We start from the raw sequence: 14,275 nt of genomic DNA on the forward strand, positions 1-14,275 counted from the left end.
ATTAGTTTTCCAGGTACAGGGGTTCTATTAGTTTCAGAGTTACTGTTCCAGGGATTTGTTTCTCTGCTTTGCTAAGTGTATACTGGAGATAGAGGGCTAGCACAGGTTATATGTACTCAGTTTGAAGTTAGTGTTCTCAGTCTCCCTCTGCTGGTAGGCATGCATAACCCAAGCGTCTTGACCGGTCTGGAGGGTCTAGAGGAAAGAAAATTAGCAGGTAAGGCCTAATTTCACCTTCTCCTCTTCCTCCACTTTCTATCTCAGTTGATAACACCCTCATCCTCTTCCTCCACATTCTATCTCAGTTGATAACACCCTCATCCTCCCCGTCTCATCTGCCCGCAACCTCGGAGTCATCTTTGACTCCTCTCTCTCCTTCTCTGCGCATATCCAGCAGATAGCCAGACCTGTCGCTTCTTCCTCTTTAACATCAGCAAAATTCGCCCTTTCCTCTCTGAACACACCACCCGAACTCTCGTCCATGCTCTCATTACCTCTCGCCTGGACTACTGCAACTTACTCCTCACCGGCCTCCCACTTAGCCATCTATCCCCCCTTCAATCTGTTCAGAACTCTGCTGCACGTCTCATATTCCGCCAGAACCGATATACTCATATCACCCCTCTCCTCAGGTCACTTCACTGGCTTCCGATCAGATAGTGGAGAAGTGGCCTAGTGGTTAGGGTGGTGGACTTTGGTCCTGGGGAACTCAGGAACTGAGTTTGATTCCCACTTCAGGCACAGGCAGCTCCTTGTGACTCTGGGCAAGTCACTTAACCCTCCATTGCCCCATGTAAGCCGCATTGAGCCTGCCATGAGTGGGAAAGCGCGGGGTACAAAATGTAACAAAAAAATAAAAATAAAATACCACATTCAATTCAAGCTTCTCCTTCTTACCTACAAATGCACTAAGTCTGCTGCCCTCACTATCTTTCTACCCTCATCTCCCCTTACGTTCCCGCCCGTAACCTCCGTTCACAGGATAAATCCCTCCTCTCAGTACCCTTCACCACCACCGCCAACCTCCAGGCTCCGCTCATTCTGCCTCGCCTCACCCTATGCTTGGAACAACCTTCCTGAACCTTACGCCAAGCCCCCTCCCTGCCCGTCTTCAGTCTTGCTTAAAGCCCACCTCTTCAATGCGGCGTTCGGCACCTAACCCTTACCGTTCAGTGAATCCAGACTGCCCCAATTTGACTGCCCCTATCGGACCGACCGTTCACTTGTCTATTAGATTGTAAGCTCTTTGAGGGACTGTCTCTCTTTGTTAAATTGTACAGCGCTGCGTAACCCTAGTAGCGCTCTAGAAATGTTAAGTAGTAGTAGTAACTAGTGCGATCAGAGGAAGGGCCTGCCAGATCCCCAATTTTTTGCTTAGTCTTTTCTAGCAGCGGGTAAACATTAGCTGTGTAAAGGGCATCTTGATTTCTCATCAAAACCACCCCCAAATATTTAAAGCCGTATCCTTCCATCTCAGGGGGAAATTCCCCTTCCATTACTGCTGTAATCTTCATTCAGTGCCATGGAGCAGGACTTTTGCAAGTTTAGCGAAAAGCCCAACAATCTGCCAAACTGACCTATAAGATCCAGAGCCTGTGGGGAGAGAATGCTCTGGATCTTCAAGAAGGAGCATAATATCGTCCGCATATGCCAACGCAGCTCTCGCTTCATCACCTACCGCTATCCCTTTAATTTCCAAAGATTGGTTTAACAAACGGATCAGTGGCTCCAAGGAGATGTCAAAGAGGAAGTGGGACAAGGGACAACCCTGTCTAGTCCCCCTGCCTACCTCGAATCATTCTGACCTACCTCCATTAACCACAATCTGCGCCCCCACCCCCAGTGTATAATGCCCTCACGGCCCTTAATATCCCCCTAGGCATCCCAATCCATTTGAGCACCTGAAAAAGATACCCCCAATTCGGTCGAAGGCTTTTGCTACATCCAGGCTCACCAACATGGCAGACGTATCACTGTACCTGCTCTGAGCCATTGATAACAATATTCTCCGCACGTGACAGACCGAGTGCCGTTTAGGAATAAACCCCACCTGAGATGACCCGATTAGCTCCGTCATGTGGGGCAGCAGTTGGTTTGCCAGTATTTTTGCTAATAAGATCATCCCGCAAATTTCTCAACCTGCACTATCCCAGCTGCAGAGGACTTAAATACAAGCTGATGCATACCTCCACCTTCCTCCTACATGGGCACGCAATTATGGAATGCATTGCCTACAGACTTAAAAGCAATCAACGAAATAAATATATTTCGAAAATCTCTGGAGACATTTTTCTTCAACAAGGCCTACAAAGAGAACCTATAACCTCACCGAACCACCTCACCAATCCACTCAACCATGAACCCCCACCTTATATAACTACCCAATCACTCCCTTCCTTCCTTTTTCTTCCTTTACCTAATCGCCACACATCACTAATTGTACTTGACATACTGAAACGTCAATGTTAACAAAACTATGTAAGCCACTATGTAAGTTAACAAAACTATGTAGCCACATTGAGCCTGCAATAGGTGGGAAAATGTGGGATACAAATGCAATAATAATAATAATATTTTAATATCAACATTAATTAGGGAAATAGGTCTATATGATTCGGGGTCTTCCGCCGGTTTCCCTGGCTTTAATAGAAGTGAGATCAACGCCATATTCTCCCTCTCAGGGAACTCCCCCTCTTGGATGACTACTTGTTGGTATTCTAACAGCGCGCCCCAAGTATGTATTGCAGGCCTTATAAAATTCCCCTGAGGACCCGTCTATGCCCCAGAGCAGAATAAGCTCTTAGCCCCTTAATCACCTGATGCAGCTCTTTAGACTGCAGGGGAGAGTCCAAAATCTCCACAATCTCCTCAGACAACTTGGGCATGCCCACCCGCTCCAGCAAATCCTGGACCCTTCATTGTGCAGGTGGTCCCCCCTTTATACAATGTACTAAAATTATACCGGAGGATCTGTCTCAGAGAATCCGGGCGGTTCGTTAGTTGGCCCGGTTTGTTCCTTAATGTTGCAATGGTACGGTTCCCCCCATAGCTTTTCACCAGCCTCGCCAGCATGCCACCCGCTCGGTTCCCAAACCTATGAAAACGGTATTTCTGATAAATCATGTGGCATTGCTCCTGCTCATGTAAGAGCGAATTAATTGAGGTTTGGAGCGCCGCATACTCTTCCCTGTTAGCTTTTGTCGGATTTTTAGAACAGAGTGTTTAGCTCATCCCAATCTTTTCTGTAAATTCACTATACTGCTAGCTATCCGTTTGCATCGAGGCGCCACATAAGAGATCATTTCTCCACGCAATACAGCCTTCGCTGCGCACCAAAAGAGTTGGGGGTTGGACCTGTGTTGAGCATTACAGATAGAATGTAATTCCCATTTGTCCCTCAAAAAACTTTGAAAGTCTTGATCTTTAGCCAGGTAATTAGGGAACCTCCAGCTCACACGCTTGAGTATTCCCATTCTGTGCTTCCAGTGTGAACCATACAGGAGCGTGATCCGAAATCACCACCTGTTCCAGCTGCGAGTCAATTACCAAGGGAAAAAGGTGTACAGACACAAAATATAATCTACCTTGCCCAGGACTCATGAGCTTGTGACCTATGAGAATAATCACGCTCTCCAGGATGCAGATGTCTCCAAGCATCAATCAACAACAGAGAGTCCGAAAAAGCTAGCAAAAATTCCCTCCCCCATTACTCCCCTGGACCCGTCGCTTCTTTCCCCCGCATAATCCACCCCGGAATCCAGGAGAGTATTCATATCCCCTGCAATAATAAGATTTTTGCTCTGATAAGGTGTAAGCTCCTCCACTAGTTTAGGGAAAAAAGTTTTATCAAAAGGGGTGGGGGCGTATATCGTTAACAGATAAATTTCCAGCCCTTGGAGCCTTAATTTGAGAAACAAATATCTGCCTCTCAGATCTCTTAGCACTACTTCCGAGGTGCAAGCCAGTCTTTTATGGAACAATATTGCTACCCCCCCTCTCCGGGCTCCAGAGGAAGCTGAATGAACTTCACCAACCCAGGTTCTTTCAGTTTACTATGTTCTAATTCTGTTAATCTGGTCTCTTGCAGACACACAATCCAGCTTATAATTGAAAGTAATCGCCGGCTATTTCCCGACACAAATTGGGATATGGCCGGCGATTTCGCAAAAGCAGCGAAAAGCGTATAATCGAAAGCTACATTTGTGATAGCTTCGCCTCGCCGGCAAAAGTTCAAAGGGGCGTGTTGGCGGTGAAGCGAAGGCGGGACATGGGCAGGCTTGGCGTGGCTACCAGATGGCCGGCTTTCGCGGATAATGGAAAAATAAAACCCGGCGATAAGCAGTATTTCGCCGGGTTTACTTGGTCCTTTTATTTTCACGACCAAGCCTCAAAAAGGTGCCCCAACTGACCAGATGACACCGGAGGGAATGGGGATGACCTCCCCTTACTCCCCCAGTGGTCGCCAACCCCTCCCACACCTAAAATTATTAAAATACAAACCTTTTTGCCAGCCTGTATGCCAGCCTCAAATGTCATACCCAGCACCCTGACAGCAGTATGCAGGTCCCTGGAACAGTTGTTGTTGGTTGCAGTGGACTGCAGAAAGGCAGATACAGGCCCATCCCCCCCCCTACCCTGGGTAATGTTGAGCCCTCCCAAATCCCCCAAAACCCACTGTACCCACATGTAGGTGCCCCCCTTCAGCCCTTAGGGCTAGGGTAATGGTGCACACTTGTGGGCAGTGGGTTTTGGGGGGGATTTGGGGGACTCAGCACACAAGGGAAGGGTGCTATGCACCTGGAAGCTAATTTGGTTGATTATAAAAGATGTTTGAAGTGCCCCCTAGGATGCCCGGTTGGTGTCCTGGCATGTGAGGGGGACCATTGCACTACAAATGCTGGCTCCTCCCACGGCCAAATGCCTTGGATTTCGCCGGGTTTGAGATCGCCGGCAGTTTTTTCCATTATCGCGGAAAAAACAAAAGTGGCGATCTCAAACCCGGCAAAATCCAAGGCATTTCGCCGGGCCACACCGTATTATCGAAAAAAAAAAGATGGCTGGCCATCTTTTTGAAAATACGGTTCCGGCCAGCTGTTGCACCACCGCCAAAATAGATCGCCGGTGACCTATTTCGCCGGCGACGTTCGATTATTCCCCTCAATATCTGCATTTAAATGCCCTACATGCGCGAGAATCTTTCCCTTTTGATCGGGGAGGTTATCCCCCCACATTCCAAGTCATTTACAGCCTGATATATCTCCTTTTCATTCCCTCTTAACAGTAATACTCACCACATTAGTTCCAGGGTCCCAGCCCTTCATTCCTCTGCACCCATCCTTTTTCATACCTATAACTTCATTTGCCACATTCGCTTCATTCATACCCCATGCATCTAAGCCTTCTCCCCATAAAACTCCCCCTCTACTCCCTCTCATCTTATCCCTTCCCTTAACCCTTCGTACCCCCCCAGGTTCTCCTATCCCTTCCCCACCCTTGATAATCCCCAGGCCTCGAATAGCTTCCCGCCATCAAGGTAAGATCACATTCATGCTGAGGTCCTCACTCCCTTCCGCCCCCGAACATCTCCAAAACATAGTGTACCTATATGTCAACCCCCCCCCCCCCCCCATTGCATAAATCTAAAAAATTCACACTTGAACCAAAGTCTTGTGCTTTACACATCTCCAGCTCCCTCCGTTCCTCTGCTCTGAGGTGCCAATAATCAAGTTCAGGCAGGGGACCCCGCGTCCTTTTCCATGCGATTAAGGAACTGTAGAGCGGATTGCTCAGAGTCAAAGGAAGAACCATTTCCCTGCATTATGAATCTTTAGGACTGCTGGATATATTAACATGAACTTCACTTGTTTCTCCACCAGCCTTGTACAAATTGGATTAAACTTCTTCCTCTTCTGCTGCACCATAGTAGAATAATCTTTAAAAATTCTAATCCGACCACCTGAATAGTTTAGCGATTCTCATTTCATCTGAAAGCCCTGTAAAATCTCCTCTTTGTGGATATAATTATGTTTCCTCAGCGACCCTCCAGACCGGTCAAGACGCGTGGGTTATGCTCGCCTACCAGCAGAGGGAGACTGAGAACACTAACTTCAACTATGTACATATAACCTGTGCCCATCCCACAAAAGCCAGTATTTCTCAGTCTCAGCAGAGGGTAGACAGGCAGCCTGTGCAGCTTGTCCGGTCTGGTAGGAGTCAGGGATCAGTTGAGAGTTTTAGGCTGGTCTATTGATCGTTTCTGAGGAGCATCCCTGTGCCTGGACTACTCTGTGTGCTGGGGTTTGGTGGTGCCGGTGGGGCCTGCCATTGTCCCCTCTGGGGTGTCACACACCCGGGTGGCCGGGTCCCTCCCCGAGCTAGCTCTCCTGATTGGGCAGCTTTGTGCCTCGGCTGCAGTTTTTATATTGCAGCCGTTGAGTGCCAGGGATTTAATAGCAGCAGGGCTCAAATGTGTGCTGCAATAAAGTTGAAAAAAAAAAAAAAAAAAGACTTCATAAGACCAGACGGGGTGGAGAGCTGTGCAGCTGCACTCCGGAGTGCCGGAGCTGGTCAGCCGTTCTAGGTGAGCTGTGAGTGGCTTCTTTGGGGTGAGTTCCCGTTTCTTTTACCTTTGCTCGAGGATGTCCACGAAGCCACTTTGTTGTCGTTTTTTGCGCGCGTTGGGGGATCGATGCGATTGGCGGTTCCTGCCGCTTTTGCGGGGAACCGAAGACTCAGTCTTCCGCTCCGCCGGTGTTAGCGGCGGAGCTTCCCGCGCCAGCCTTGCAGGAGTTGCAGGGGCTCCGGCTAGCAGTTCAGCGGCGGTCCCGGTTTTGGCGGGAACCGCCGCCATCTTGGATTCGGGCCTGAGAATTCCGGATTTAGTCGGCGGACCTCAGGGCAGCCCGGTGTCTGGTGCTTCTGGAGGGGACGTTTCGGGAAGGTGGGTTTCCCCCCGAATTTGTTTGGTCCTTATTTCAGGCCTGGCAGGCGGGACCTTCGCGCACGGAGCCCCTTAGTCTGGGGGCGGGCTTGAGCGCTAAGAGCTGAGTGTTGAGTGGGCTAAGGACTTGGACTGTTTTTCTCCTCCGGAGTCAGAGGGCGACTTTAGTCCCCTGGAAGAGGAGGAGGGGTCCTTGTCTGGGCCAGATAGAGAGACAGTGCCCAGGGAGGATCCGTCGGTGGTCCGCATTTTTCACAGGGAGGAGTTGGCGGATCTTATTGCGCAGGTGTCTGCTACGCTCAAATTTGATCCGGCAGTAGATCCGGCTCCCTCCGAAAAGCAGGACCCGCTGGTTAAGGGGATCCGAAGGGTTTCTCGTACGTTTCCTATGAATGCGGATCTTAGAGAGATGGTGACGCAGGAATGGCTCTCGCTGGAGGCGCCGTGTAAAGTGGCACGGGCCATGGCTAAGCTCTATCCCCTTCCGCAGGAGATAGAGATTCTTTAAAGCCTCCGACTGTGGATGCCGTAGTGACGGCGGTGACTAAGGCTACTGCAATTCCTGTAGATGGAGGGGCTGCCTTGCGGGACCCTCAGGACAGGAAATTGGAGACATTTCTGAAGCGCAGTTTTGATTTATCGGCGCTGTGCTTTGCAAGCTTCAGTTTGTGGAGGTCTGGTGGCTCGAGCATGTTTCCGCTGGGCTGAGCGGCTTGCTAGATGTTCCGCGGTTGATAGAGCGCCTTAGTGCAGGATTTGGCAAAGTTGGAGATGGGCTCGTCCTTCTTGGCAGATGCGCTGTATGATTTGTTGCGTGCATCGGCGAAGAACCATGACCCTCGCAGTGGCGGCTCGAAGGGCCCTGTGGTTGCGGGGCTGGCTGGCAGATGCCGCGTCCAAGGCAAAGTTGTGTTCGCTTCCCTTAAGGGTGCTTTGCTTTTTGGAGACGAATTGGATAAGTTGGTTAGGGGTCTTGGTGATGCTTAGATCCCGCGGCTTCCAGAGCTTCGGCCTAAGGCGTCTAGGGGCTCTGCGGTGCGAGGCCGTTTTCAGGAAGCTAGACGGTATCGGCTAGGTAGGTCCTCGGGGGGGGGGATCCGGGGTCGTTATTTTCAGAGAACCCAGCCCTTTCGTGGGGGCCGCCGGGGGGGGGGGGGGGAGTTGCACTCTTTGGGAGTGGCCAGCCGTCCCGTGTGTCGCAATGATGGTTTGGGGGTCCAGCCTCTGGTTCGTGTGGGGGCTCGCTTACGCTTGTTTTACCAGAGGTGGGCCCAAATCACGTCGATACAGTGGGTGCTGCAGATAGTGCGAGACGGGTACGCGCTGGAGTTCAACGGTCCTCTGTCCCAAGTTTCTTTCTCGTCTCTCCCTGTCATTCAAGGCGCAAGGCAAGGGCAGTGCGAGACACTCTGTCACATCTGGTAGATTTCAGGCGGTGTGGTGCCTGTTCCGCCAGAGAATTAGGTACCGGTTGTTACTCCATTTACTTCGTGGTGCCAAAGAAGAGGATTCTTTTCGGCCCATTTTAGACCGCAAGAGGGTCAATACGGCTCTAAAGATCTTCCTTTCGGATGGAAACGTTGCGCTCGGTCATTGTAGCGGTTCAGGAAGGGGAATTTTGACTTCATTGGATTTGACAGAAGCTTATTTACACATCCCCATTCTAGAGCGCACCAGCGTTTTCTTCATTTTGTGGTGTTAGGGAGTCACTTCAGTTTTGTGCGCTCCCGGTCGGCCTGCCTACAGCTCCGCCCACTTTTGCCAAGGTGATGGTGGTTGTGGCAGCGGCTTTACAGTTGCAGGGCATTTTGGTGCATCCGTATCTTGACGACTGGTTAATTCGAGCCAAACACAGGCGGAGAGCGAGGAGGCTACCGCCGGGTGGTGACCTTTTTGCAGTCGCTGGGTTGGGTTGTCAATCTGGCCAGAGTCACCTAGTTCCGTCCAGTCTCTAGAATCTCTGGAGTTCGTTTCGACACGGAGCGAGGCCGGGGTGTTTTTGACGGCTCCTCGCATTTCCAAACTGCAGGTTCAGGAGACGTAGCATCCGAGCATCAGAAGGCGCCTGCGGCGCGGGAGTATCCTTCAGGTGTTTAGGTCTGATGGCTGCGTCTATAGAGGTAGTACCTTGGGCCAGGGCCCCCATCAGACAGTTGCAGAGTTTGGTTGTTGACTCGTTGGTCCCCTCAGTCCCAGGGGTTTGGAGGAGCTGCTAGCGCTGCGGAGATGGTTCGGCGCAGCCTCCGCTGGTGGCTTCACACTCCGAATCTAGCGAAGGGTATGCCGCTAGAGGTGCCGAATTGGGTGGTACTGACCATGGGATGCGATCTGTTAGGCTGGGGGGCGCATTGTCTAGGGCATGTGCCCAGGGCGATGGACGTCGGAAAGAGCGTCGTGGTCCATCAAACCGCCTGGAGACTCGAGACAATTCGGTTGGCTCTTCGGTCCCTATCCAGAGTCTGCTAGAGGGCAAGGCGGTCAGAGTTCTTGCCGACAATGCCAGGCCGTCGCTTATGTGAATCGGCAGGGGGGGACGAAGAGCCCAGGATTAGCTGTAGAGGCGGCGGAGTTGTGGGGTGGGCGAGGATCTCAGCTTCAGGCTCTTTTGCAGGCCACGTAGCAGGAGTGGAGCAATGTGGACACGGATTATCTGAGCAGGCACATGTTGGATCCCGGAGAGTGGGCTCTCCATCCCTCCATGTTCGAGCGGATAGTGTTGCAGTGGGGTCAGCCGGTGTTGGATCTCATGGCATTGGCCGACAATGTGCAGGTCCGCGCGTACTTCAGTCGTCGAAGAGATGCTCAAGCCGAGGGTCTCGACGCGTTGGTTCTGCTGTGGCCGACTCAGCAGTTGCTCTGTTTTTGCCGTGGCCGCTGGTGGGCCGCGTGGTGCAGCGGATCGGTCATAATCCCGGCTTAGTTATTCTGATAGCGCCCAATGGGCCTCGCGGCCATGGTATGGAGATCTGATGCGTTTGCTAGTGCAGGATCCTTTTCCCCTGGGGTCTCGGGTGAGACTGGTGCAGGGGCCGATCGAGATGGCCGACCCCTCTCCATTCTTGCTTACGGCTTGGCTCTTGAAAGGCACAGATTGAGAAAGAAGGGTTTCTCGGCCAGGGTCATTGATACAATGTTGCGGTCGCGTAAGAAGTCCACGTCGTTGGCTTATGTGCGGGTGTGGCGCATCTTTGAGAGTTGGTGTCTTGAACGGAATGTTGTCCCTTTGCGGGCTTCGGTGATGGAGGTTTTGGAGTTTTTGCAGGATGGTTTGGACAGGGGGCTCTCCCTTTCTTCCCTGAAGGTGCAGGTTTCGCTTTGTCTTGTTTCAGAGGTAAGATTGAGGAGTCTCCTTGGCAGCTTCTCCGGACGTAGGGCGGTTCCTGAGGGCAGTGAAGTTGATTCGGCCGCCCCGTCGTCCGATGGTTCCGCCTTGGGATTTGAATTTGGTCTTGGAGACTCTGGTGGGTCCTCCGTTTGAACCATTGGCGTCCATCACATGTAAGGATCTTACCTTGAAACAGTTTTTCTGGTGGCCATTGCTTCCGCTCGTAGATTTCAGAGTTGCAAGCCTTGTCTTGTAGGGAGCCTTTTCTGTCCTTTGCGAAAGAGAAAGTGACTTTGAGGACGGTTCCTTCCTTTGTTCCTAAGGTGGTTTCAGCGTTCCATGTGAATCAAGTGATTTCGTTACCGGTGTTGGGGGATCGTTCGGGGGATGCCTCTCAGCGTCGGTTGGCTAAGTTGGATGTTCGGCGCGCCTTGCGGTCCTATTTGAGCAGAACGAGAATTCCGGGCTTCGGATAGGTTGTTCGTTTTGTTTGGAGGTCCCAAGAGAGGGGCTGCGGCCTCCAAGGGGACTCTGGCTAGGTGGTTGAAGGAGGCTATTGCCTCGGCTTATTTGTTGAGGCGGCGTTCGGTGCCCCCGTTACTTAAGGCGCATTCAACTCGGGGGTTGCTGCTTCCTGGGCGGAGAGTAGTTTTGTTCCTCCGCAGGATATTTGTAAGCAGCGGCATGGTCGTCCATTCATTCCTTTGTGAAGCATTATAGGATTGATGTTCAGGCAAAAGAGGATGCATGTTTTGGAGCGGCTGTGCTGTCTTCTGCGTTTCGAGGGTCCCACCCTTAAGTTTCTACTGCTTTGGTACTTCCCACGCGTCTTGACCGGTCTGGAGGGTCGCTGAGGAAGGTGAAATTAGGCCTTACCTGCTAATTTTCTTTCCTCTAGACCCTCCAGACCGGTCAAGAGCCCGCCCTATGGATTTCAGAGATATTGTTCGTATCAGAAGTATTTGAGCCGTGTTCTGCTATGACTATTCCTTTTCTTTCACTGGGCGGAGAGTTTTCTTCGCCATAATACTTGACAGAGCGGGCGCTTGACGTTCCGTCTGTCTGAGCACACTGTTGGTGTTGACTATTGGTTTTCCAGGTACAGGGGTTTTCTAGATTCAGAGTTCAGGTTGCAGGGGGTTTTCTCTGCTTTGCTAAGTGTATACTGGCTTTTGTGGGATGGGCACAGGTTATATGTACATAGTTGAAGTTAGTGTTCTCAGTCTCCCTCTGCTGGTAGGCGAGCATAACCCACGCGTCTTGACCGTCTGGAGGGTCTAGAGGAAAGAAAATTAGCAGGTAAGGCCTAATTTCACCATTTTAATTATTACCACTCATGGCCGCTGATTGTCCGCTCAAGGCCTTTCCAGCCAGTGAGCTCTCTCGATGCAGAGGGGCCCCCTGCTATCCGACAGCGCGAATTCCGTTTTGAGCCACTGCTCCAACGTGGGTCCCAGGTTCCTGTCTGCAATCATCTCAGGTAGACCTACTAACCGGAGGTTGCTTCGACGGGCCCGGTTCTCAAGATCATCCAGCTTCTCTTGTTGAATAGCAATCTTCTCCTTTAGGCTCTCCAGCTCCAGTTCCTGCTGCTGCCATGTGTTCTCCAGTGTGGATACTTGCTTCACCTCCGCGGTTCTCCCCGATATCTCGGTCAGCATACCTTCCAGCTTTCCAAATTGCCCCTCCAAAGATGTAAACCGCAGTTCAAGTGCGGTCCCCACTGCCGATACCAGCTGCATCAGCTGTTTCAAAGAAAATTCCGCTTCGCTGCTCAGCAGCGAGCGTGGCTGCCATCTTGCCAGCACTGCCAGTCGGGCTCCCTTTCTCCTTCTCCATTTTTACCCTCTTTTCGGCGCTCCCGACGGCATTGGACTGAGGTAAAGTCCACGCCGTGGGGGTCTTACTGCGCTGTTAGGAGCCAAAAGACGAGTGGGGACCTTGGAGCAGCTCTATAGCCCTGCTACTGCTCCTGATGCATCACGTGATCCTCCTGTCTCAAGTGCATTTTTATAATATACCACTGCAATCCACAAAACAAAAGAAGCAAGTTCCACATGCCATCTTTTTCTTCTGCTGTAGGCACAGGAAGAAAGAAAAAAAAAATGTAAATGCTCCCAAGTTTCAACCTAATTCCTGTTTAATGTGTGATTATAAATGTCATAAATAAATAAACAGAAACTCTAATGTTGAGCAGATGATTCTCGTAACATGATGGCTGTTTTAGGGCCCATTACAAGGAGAAAAAAATCTCTGCACGAACATATCGCGTGCTGGGTGTCTCTATAACTGGCCCCTCCAAATAACACACTGATTACAATTTATAACAAATTATTACTCTACCTAAGAAAAGTTATTCAGTTATTATACTTCTCTGTGTACATCTGTATACTTCACAAGCTGGCATGTTTGAAAATATAAGTGAGATTAAATAAATAGCTACCAACAATAAAGAATGATAACAAGGATGAAACAGTCTAGGTTTACTTGCCTTGTTTTAAATGTACAGTGATGACGGCTGCGTGGGGGAAGGGGAAACAGAGTACCCTAATTGGTTTCAACATTTTGATGTCACTTCGTCTCCTGTTTTATCTAACCTCCTCGATGCCAAGGAGGTGGTGGGTTGATGCCAAGAAACAGGAGACAGTAGTCTATTAGACTATTATATGGGTTGAAGCCAGTAGGCATAGCTCGCTGGCAGTAGGTGGAGTCACAAGTACACCCAAAACAATAGCAAATGTTATTGAAAGCAATAGTTAAAGATTATCAGAATAAGGACCTGCCTATGCATTGTCCATCTAGTTTTTAGAAGCCAAAATATACATAGTGTTGTGAATTGAGGGGTCCCGAGCCCCCAAGAAGGCTGGAGTGACCTTAATCTGACTCCATCTCTAAATAGCATTAGTACTGGGGTAATCAGGGAGTTGTGAAGTTTTAAAAGGAATTGCCACTGAGAGAGACGTTAGGTCTAAGGGACCTGCATTAGTCCCCTCTCAGCACTGGCAAGGAGTAGATACCAGCCTTATGACAAACTGGATTTAGGCTACAGGTTATACAATGCAGCGAATGATAGCCTGATACAGCAAAAGCATTTATACTTACAGCCTTTCATCATTATGAAGCCCACAATCATCATTTGGAATGAGGAGTTTATTTGCTAAGGTATAAGTCAAATCAATGATTGACAACAGGCACGTACAATCAATTAATTATAGGAATAAATAAGCTGCAAACAGGTGTTAATTAGTTCCTAATCTTTTATAATTTCTCTTACCAATTAGAGGTTTTACAAGGGAAAGCAATTAGGTAATTTGTCAATTCTGCTGGACACATTGGTTTCCCTTGGAGAGAGAGAGTGCCAACCCTTTTCTCTCTAGCTTAAACCAGGAAAAACCCTGATTTTTATAGGTGCCCTCAGGATAGGATAATATGACAGTAGATATACCTGATTGGATCTATGCTAATGTCATGGTTGTCACTGATTGGCTCATGCTAATGAGTAGCTTCTATCTTGCTACGCCTTTCCTTTCTCACACCATAGCTGACCACAATCCTGCTCACAGGAAAGTCTCCCTCCTCTCTTGGACAGCTAGTTCCCTATTTTCTATGCACCTGGCATGACTCACTCATTTCTCAACTTGTTTTTCTAACTTACATTAGAGAAAATTTCACTTTGCAACAGATACGGCTTCCATTTGTGCTGAAATTCTCCATTTTGTTTCCATATCTACTAACTTAACTTTTCCTAATTTAGCTTATTTAGGCCTCAATCTGGGCTACAAACTAGGCCATACTTTTCCAGTAAGCTCCCAGTTATGTCAGCCATCAGATTTCTGACTCGGCCAAGGTCTGTAACAGCCTGAGCTCTATGACTGGGCCCGCCACCATTCCAGTGGGGGGGTCTCTGGCTGTACCATAATTATACAATAGTAACATAGTAAACAAGTAAATGAAGGCAGATAAAGACCTGTATTGGTCCATCCAGTCTGCCCAACAAGATAAACTCATTT

This window comes from Microcaecilia unicolor, chromosome 7 (assembly GCF_901765095.1).
Source record: "Microcaecilia unicolor chromosome 7, aMicUni1.1, whole genome shotgun sequence".
Taxonomy (NCBI): Eukaryota; Metazoa; Chordata; class Amphibia; order Gymnophiona; family Siphonopidae; genus Microcaecilia; species Microcaecilia unicolor.